Genomic DNA, 9449 nt, shown 5'->3' on the forward strand with positions numbered 1-9449 from the left:
CAAGGGCAGCCCCTGGCTCTGTGCCCAAGAGTCTCTAGCATCTCACCAAGGCTGTCTGTGTCCCATCGTCCTGATGGAGTGGTGGTCACTGCTGTCCTGGCCTGATTGTGTCACTGTCGTGCTTGCTGTGAAACTCTGGTGGGGTGTGGGTTGGGGCGATCTTACCTGTCCTGGAGAACGTTGGCACCTTTTCCAGCTGACTTCTCAAGGAGAGAGAGGCCAGGAGTGTGCTGTGGTCTGGTCTCATCGCTGCCTGTGTCTGGCTTTAATAAGAGAAGGAGAAACGAGCAGCATCCCCCTGTGACCACGGGCAGCCCCAGCCTCTGTGCCCGAGGGTCTCCAGCATCTCACTACACCTGCCCAACTGCCCTCGGGGCCAGTGTTCTGGGGCCAAGGCCATCCCCACCCCTTTGTGACATGGGGCACCCCCTGCCTGCTGTGACATGGGCAGTGCATCACTGGGGGGTGGCAGCTGGTGATGCGGAGCCCAGGCCTGGGCCGGGTGGTGGAAAAGGTGCCCAGGTCTGTGCACAGGGCTGCAGAGCTGTGCCAGCAGGCTGTGGGAGTGTGCTGGGGTCTGGCTGGGGCTGTGCTGCCTGCCCTGCAGAGCTTTGAGAGCTACCGTCCAAGGGGAGAGGCCAGGAGCATGCCCCAGTTTGGTCCCGTTGCTGCCTGTGCATGCGGCTGGAAGAGTAGAGGAAAGCAGAGAAGAGCCCCCCGGCTGGCCCCCATCTCTGCGCAGGGGGACACATTAGTTCCTGCCCACCATGGAAGCATGAAGGAAGAACTAAGTGAATAATAAACACTGAAAAGCCCAAAGCCACGGGTTGTGATTCTGGGGAGGGGAATCAAGTAGCTGTAGCAGCAATTGCAAGAGCAGCTGCTCAGCAAATGTGAAATGAGTTCATTGAAACAAACTTTATTTCAGCTAAAGAGTAAAGTTAAGGAAAAGCTAAGAAATCCCAAAACTATACTAAAAATGAAAGCAGCTGAAGTGGTGTCAATTTTGTACATCATTTGCAGGGACTCTTCCCTTAACAGAAAATATACTCCTAAAGGAAACTCTGAAGGACATCGTTAAGATCAGTCTGACCTTTAGTCTTGGTGTGACCGAAATCAGTCCAATTTTGGGTCAGAATTCTGCCTGACGTTGTGCAGGGGGGCTCTGCTGAAGCCAGTGGGCTGAGGCCAACGGTATGAAGTTCAACAAGGCCAAGTGATGGGACCTGCACCTGGGGTGCAACAACCCCAAGCAGAGCTACAGGCTGGGAGATGAGTGGTTGGAAAGCTGCCTGGCAGAGAAGGACCTGGGAGTCTTGGTTGACAGTCGGCTGAATATGAGCCAGCAGTGTGCTCAGGTGACCAAGAAGGCCAGCAGCATCCTGGCTTGCATAAGAAACAGGGTGGCCAGCAGGTCCAGGGAAGTGATTGTCCCCCTGTACTCGGCTCTGGTGAGGCCGCACCTCAAGTACTATGTTCAGTTTTGGGCCCCTCCCTACAAGAAGGACATGGAGGTGCTTGAGTGAGTCCAGAGAAAGGCAGTGAAGCTGGTGAGGGGCCTGGAGAACAAGTCTTATGAGGAGCAGCTGAGGGAGCTGGGATTGTTCAGCCTGGAGAAGAGGAGGCTCAGGATGACCTTATCACACTCTACAGGTACCTGAAAGGAGGCTGTAGCGAGGTGGGGGTTGGTCTATTCTCCCATGTGCCTGGTGACAGGACGAGGGGGAATGGGCTGAAGTTGTGCCAGGGGAGGGTTAGGTTGGATATTAGGAAGAACTTTACAGAAAGGGCTGTTAGGCATTGGAATGGGCTGCCCAGGGAAGTGGTTGAGTCGCCATCCCTGGAGGTCTTTAAAAGGCGTTTAGATGTAGAGCTTAGGGATATGGTTTAGTGGAGGACTTGTTAGTGTTGGGTCAGAGGTTGGACTCGGTGATCTTGGAGGTCTCTTCCAACCTAAATGATTCTGTGAAACACTCCCCCTTGCCCCAACTTTCCAGCTACAACAGGGAGTACAACTAAAACGCGGTTTCTTATATTCCTAGAAATAAAGACAGACAGTCCTTAAGTCAGGCTGAGATATCCTCCATTTTGCAGTGCTATTCTACAAGCCAGAATTGTTTTTGAGAAGGTCTAAGAATATTTGCAGGTAACGCATGCATACATAAAAGGCTTCTAGAAATTTAGTAGGGGTACAAGTAAACTCCTAGGACCTGTCTGTGCACTGTGGGGTGCTTGAAGCTCAGCTGAAGGCTTGAAAGACATTTGCAGCCTGAAAAACGTTACTTGAATCTTACTGATATATCAGCCTCTTCTGGAATACAAAGTTTTCTATGAAAAGCTCTTATTTTCCTGTATTTTTCAATTTTTCTTCAAAACAGAAAGCCCTGTTTTTCTCATTCTTTATAGAAATAATGTGTTAAAACCTTTGCCTGAAACATCATCCAATTTGTCATTTGCTGGTGGAAGAGGGAAAAACCCCAACCTGAAATGTTCCCACTCAAACAAAACCAACCAACTAAAGAGTAATTCAGGCTGTATCACAAGAAACAACTTTATAGCTTCAGTAATGTCTACAAGTATTTGTTTCTGAAGCAGCCCTGTGTAGCTGGACGGCAGACGTATGTGGTGTGTAGTGGGAGAAGGCTTGCAGGTGTGTGTGTTTAGAGGAAGAAGGCTTGCAGCTACTCTACAGAACACATGTAGGGTATGTGGGTGTGTGTGTAGGGGGAGAAGGCTTGGAGATACTCTGCAGAACTTTAATTCTTTGTTTTTCTCTAGTCTGGTCCCATTTTGCAAAGGCTTCCAGAAAGCAAGGTTTAGACAAGGATGTAAAAACTCCAGGTGCCACTCTATTTTCTTCCACCTTCAAAAGTAGGAAACCATTCAACTGCCTCTGCATTTTCTCAGTCCTCATGTACTTAAGCCTGTGTAATTGGTAACCTATAGAGTTATCACTTGCAGGTTTAAATTTCACTGCAAGTGCAGCACAGTGGCAGTCTGCCTATTTCTTCTATTGTTAACAGAGGACTTCTTGACTTCCTGAGTGTAGTCAGATTTTTTTTTTTTTTTTACAGATGTCTTTTTATTAAACACTTGGATAGAAACACGTAATTAAGATCCACAGCTGAAGACTAAGTCTCTTGATTTCAAAAAGCTTGCTCAAATTCAGAAAGCCTTAGCCCATTTCTTCCACAGACTGGCCACAATATTTTGGCCCTCTTCATCCAAAATAAATTCCTGAAGTTATGTATCGCACTGGCCTATAACTTTTCTGGTCCCATTCCACAGGGATCTTATCAAGTTTTCATTGATCTTTGTTTGGTATAATCCAGTTAAAGCCTCTATAAACTTACTTTGATGCTTACAGTTCTGTTCATTTTTTTACTTTTACATTTAAAAAATCTATCCATCTGTACTATCTCTGTTCTAACGAAGATACTGAAGTGTTAATATCTTACAAGTGTGATGTTTTTCCCCGAGTTATCAGGAAATTATGATGTGACTTTGAAATGGCATCTCCTGAAATTTTTACTGTTGTGAAATTTCTTTGTATTTAACTTTAATTTTCACTATTACCATCATACGAAGATTGCATGGAGGGAAGGAGAAGAGCAATCATATTTAAAATATTATATGAGAAAGTGTTGACGCAATCTTATATGGTGCCTCTAACATATTTGCCTGGGAGTATATGTGAGCAGTGCAGGTCCCTGGGTTCAATTGCTGTATGTATTCTTTCATAATGCTTGTGTAGACTGTATTCTATATTAAGATGACATAATATTTCAATTATGTTAAAATACTTTTTTTTTTTTTTTTGATCAGCACTCCTTTCACAGTTAGAAAGCTTAGTTTTTATTTATTTTTTAATTCTATTTGTTGGCTTCTAGTTTTTCCTTGCTCTTTCTAATGGCTGCACTCATTATTCTAAAATAATCAAGGCAAGGTTTCTTTGTGTCAGGTAAGCCTACTATTCCCTTGCCCAGGGTTCTTCTCTATTTCTAATCCTTTCCAACCATGCATGACTAAATGTGTGCAATATTTCAGCTGAGGCTTTAAGAATGCCTCATGGAATAAATATTGTTTCCTTACAGCTATATCTTTTTTTGTTCTGTTTGCAAGAATACAAGAGCCTTTGGTTACCTGTCTCCTTGTACAGATTTCAAAATGTGTGAATATAAATGTCTATTCTCATACTTTGAAAACTGGAAGTTCAAAGTTTTCAGACTGCGGATTACTTTTTCCCTACATCTTCCAGATTTAATGACATGCATTTTCTTATTTAGACCATTTCCTTCCTCTATTCTCTTTTTATGCAGTTCTAAATAAAATTCCTAACAGCAGAACAGAAGACAGGCCTGTGAGGAGCTTGACCAAAGCCAAACAAATTATATATATTTGTCCAAACCAACCCAATCATGTATAATATATACTACTTGTTATTTGCAATATTATTATATAGTAATATATAATAAATTTCAAGATTTAATATAATATATATAATATATATATATTATATAATATACAATATATAATAAATTTCAAGATTTTTTTTCAGACTATCTATTTTTCCACCGTGGAACGAAGTCTTAATTAAGTCATTTAAAATTGAAGGCAAGATATCAAAAATTCTCTTTGTCTTGGAAAAACACGAGAAGGCTTGCATTTTTTTCAGTGCATTTGTAACTGATGTGTAAATCCATTTAATTTGTCCATCTGAAAAAGGTATCCTGGTTACTTGCATTTATGCCAGTAACTATGCTTGAAAAATACTCCACTGTATGTGCATTAACTGCTACAACATCAGACCTATTTTTTCAGTGTAATCATCGGTGCATGTTTTTAATTGAAATTTCAGCTTCAACAGTTTGTTAAAGCAAAAATTCTGCAAGGTTAAACTGTTTATTCGAGCAATGAAAAATGAGTACTTGACTGAATAAATAAAGCAGAAGTGCATTGACTTTCACATCTGTCTCCCTGGAGGGGGAAAAATACTTTGGATTGCTTTATTTTTAATACTGTGAAAGCCAGTTGTTTTGCAGGCAGATACTTGCTGATGATATTACAGTGGCAAAGTTGCCTCCAATTTTTGGAAAAGTAAATCTGCCTGTAAAATAGAAAGGTTGATAGTTTTTAACATAACTTTGCTTCTTAATTGTCTTTTTGGAGTGTGCTCATTTGGGAATCTTCCTAATGAACGCACTGAAGCTATGAGTCTATCTAGCAAAACTCTTCTTGGTCCCTACTGCAGTGAAGCTCTTCATTATAAATATTAAAGGTGGTTTTTTTTTTTTTTTTTTTTACATTGGTCATATGTCCAAGAACTTACTGATTTAAATCCTTTTTTCAGTGATTATCATCAATAATAAGACTTTGCTTCAGAGGTCAAGTCTGGCAGAATGCAAAAGGAGCCTTAAGGGTTCTTAAATCTTTACAAAAAGAGAATTTGTAGACTTTACTTACCAATACCCAGAGAGCTGAGCTCCTGGTGGTGAACAAAGTCAGTACCAAAATCCTGCTGATTTCAGAGCAAGTAGTAGTGTTATGAACAACTGAAACTCCAGTACAAAACAAACCTGAATGACTATTATTTGCAGCACAGTCTGAAGTAAGGCATTCAATGGAGGTGCAATGAAAGGCTAATGGTGTGAGTACTGGGGGGAGGTTATTGGTTAGGCTGCATCTTATGTTTTTTTTTTTTTTTTTTTTTTTTTTTTTTTTTTCTCCTGTGGAACAGATTTGTTTGCAGACTATGTGGAGAAGGGGGGTTCAACTCTTGTGTGTCAACTCAAGTGTCCTAATGAATATGCACTGAATATGTATATGTATCTAGATGAATGCAGTCTCTTTGCTTGGAAATGTGCACCTACAATGAAATTCTGGATAGATAACAGAGCTGAGTGGTAATAATAATAAAAATCAAACTGTACTGGAAATGCTCTGCTCTAGAAATCAGCTTTAACAAGCCTGTGAATTGCCTACTCTTCATTTTAAGTTGTTGTCATCATGCCCCCTCCCCTGGGTCCAGATTCTGCTGTGAAGGACAAAAAGTCTGCTCACTGGACTGTGTTGGATTCACTCAGTGACAAGGCTGAATTATAGGTTTTCGTCTGTGTGAGGGCTACCTTCTAAACTCTGCTTTTTGATAGTCCAGTGACACCAGCTAGTGGGACTCCAGAAGTTGCTATTGCGTCCAGGTCTGTTCATCTTACTCATCAGTGACCTGGCCAAAGGACAGAGCACACCCACAGCAAGTTTGCTGGTGACACCAAACTGGGAATTGTGGCTGATCCACCGGAAGGCTGTGCTGCCATTTGGAGGGACCTGGACAGGCTGGAGAGTTGGGCAGAGACTCCTGATGAACTTGAACAAGGGCAAGTGCAGGCTCGTGCACCTAGGGAGGATTCACCCCCTGCACCAGTACAGGCCCTGTGAAGGACCTGATAGTCCTGGTGGGCCACAAGTTAACCGTGAGCCAGCAGCTCTGGCTTACAAGGAAATGCTGAGAGAGATGGACCTGTTTAGTCTGGGAAAGAGAAGGCCGAGAGGGGATCTTATCAATGCATATAAATACCTGAAGGGAGGGTGTCAAGACTTCCTCTGGTGGAGCCCAGCAACAGGACAAGAAGCCATGAGCACAAACTGCAACACAGGAAGCTTCCTCTGAACGTGAGGAAAAACTTCTTAACTGTGAGGGTGACAGCGCTTGAACTGACCGGAGATGTTGTGGAGTCTCCTTCCCAGGAGATACTTAAAACCCACCTGGATGTGATCCTGGGCAACGTGCTCTAGGTGACCCCGCTTGAGCAGGGCACTTGGACTATGTGATCTCCAGAGGTCCCTTGCAGCCTCAACCATTTTGTGATCCTGTTATTCTGATTCTCTTCTATCACAGAGTCACTGAACTCTGCAGATATCTGTTGCTTAAGATTGGTCCTAATACATGCATGCATTTAGGGGAGAACCAAGACTTGACTTCTGCCTTTTGTCTCACTTCCTTTCCTTTTCTCTCCTTACAAGTTTGTTTTACTTTTTCATGTGCTCTGTTGCTTTCCCTACAGCATTTCCTTGTTTTTTTTTTTTTTTTTTGCTGTGACCTGCTTATCTGTTCAGTGCAGATTAAGATGATGGTGCAATGAATTGTGGCTGTGAAGTGAAACTCTGCTGCATTTTTCAAATTCACATTTCAAAAAGTCTGACTATGTATGATCTGTATTTCCCATCCTTATTTTAGGCCAGCTGCGCTCTTGGGAAGACCTTGCTGACTGCACTGCTTACGTTTGGCTTGCATATGGAAAGAACTTGCAATTACTGACACCCCTGCACTTCTCTAACACAAGGTTTGCATATATTATGGGAGTTGGAGATCCACTAAGAGGAGTGTATGCAGCTGTCAGGCACATATTTGGCATCAGATCTGGGTGCAGCCATAACGACAGGGAAGGTGGTGAGATGGGATAACATGGAGGGATGTGCAGTGATGTATGATGGAAGCCAAGCCAGGCAGCACTGAAATAGATCAGCACCATTTGACATTGTATAAACAAAACGTTTTCTCCCTTTCCCCCGGTCTTGAATTAGCACAGGCTTCCAGGTACTTATTTATGCTCTCTTCATGGTAGCTTGCCTGTACTATAGATTGTTATTTCTGAACTTGACTCTGCATATTTATAAGAAGATAGAGTCTTCTTAGTGATGTGCCAGTTGCATTGGGAGTGGTGATTTTCTTGCTTCAAATAAGATGCACATTGGCAAGTGCTGATTGTAAAGAAAACAGCTGAACTATGATTTACAAAAAGGTCAGTAACTTTCTTCTTGGAGTCTTGTATGTGTGTGACAATAGAAATCTCATGCTCTTCAGCTTCTCACCATTTGTCTCAAACATCTGGATTCTATAGACAAATCTGCTAAGCACCAGGCTTAATTATGTTCAGTCCGTAGCTGAAGAGTCTTTAAAGCTCATGCAACCTAAGAACAAATAGGAAGAAAACATACCTTATCCATAGCTAAAGATTAAATTACATCCTACTAAATATCACATTAAAGCTGCATCCTTGTTCAGACTTGAAAATAAATTTTTTAACAAAAATGTCTGAAAACATTTTATCTACAGGAACTCCATGTGGTTGTGTTGTGGCATAGCTCACGCTGTAGATGGCACCATTGCTGTACACCAAAAGTGATCCCGAGCTTGCTCTTCTAGCCACCCTACTCCAGAGGGATTTTTTTCAAGCTTTTGAAAGCATGTATTTGCTGATAGGAGGTGGTAGGGGGTTGATAGAGCTCCCCTCTCTGTATAATTGAATGTTAGGAAGGAACAATGAGAGAGGTGTTAGGTTTGTGTGTGTGTGTGATGATGGTGCTTTGAAATGCATTGGTTTCATAGCTCTTTCTCTCTCATAGGAGTAATAAAGACTGGGTCTGTTATTTCAGTTCCCTGTGAAAGTTGTATGTGACAAGGAATTTAATAAAGAATTTCCTTATTTTCATCTTTGGGGGTTCTGTGATAATTCTAAAAAGGCAACTATAGCAGTGATGTTTTGGGAAATACCAAAAATGAAAGCCAACGCTTTACAGATTTTGTCAATTTAAACATCTACATCAAATTTTGGAACATTAAAATGACATTTGACCTGCAGAATGAGGATGTTCTTGGCAGGAAATGGGATGGACACCCTTTTATGTGGGGTATGAGTTCCTCTGGGCTTAGCCATGGCCTGAAATTTTGCAGGGACAAAAACCTCAACAAGGGAGTTAGAGCTGTTGAGTGGCTGAAGATCAACTGCATAAGCAATCCAACAGCAATTGGCTTTATTTATTGTGGTCAAGTCTTATCTGAAATGATTTAAGTTTTTCTTTTTGAGAGGAACAGCTGGAAGTCATCCTCTTGCCTTTGGAAAACTTCTGTTTTACTAAGCTTTTCAAATGTTAAGGGTCTCAAAGTGACCTATTTTTTTTTATTAGTCTCCACAGGTATTCATTAAAACATGTTATACACAAAAATAGCCTTTAAAATCTCAAAGGGAATGGGGAATCATTGCTTTCAATGTGTTGTGGGTTTTGTTGCTGTTTTTTAAGGCAAAAATTACCTTTGCATAGAGAAACAAACTTGGCAACTTGTCAAGATCAGTTGTAAGATGTCTTACCATAGTGATATAGATCAAAGCTTCGTGAATACTGGGGCATGTGACCACATTTCCCAAATTATTCCCAGAGTTCTCCTAAACTGTGGGCACTCAGCTAGTGAGCTATGTCTATCATGAGGTTGTATCAGCTATGTTCAGTCATAAAATATATACATATAGGAAGGTGGTATGGTTTATTACAGAACATAAATAGCATATTTTTGTTATATATATATATATAAGAGCTGACTAATGGACAAAAAGAATCCTAGCTATTCAAGACCACATAAACCATGAGAAAAAAGTTGTCTGTCTTTGTTACAA

This window comes from Oxyura jamaicensis, chromosome 4, assembly GCF_011077185.1.
Source record: "Oxyura jamaicensis isolate SHBP4307 breed ruddy duck chromosome 4, BPBGC_Ojam_1.0, whole genome shotgun sequence".
Classification (NCBI taxonomy): domain Eukaryota; kingdom Metazoa; phylum Chordata; class Aves; order Anseriformes; family Anatidae; genus Oxyura; species Oxyura jamaicensis.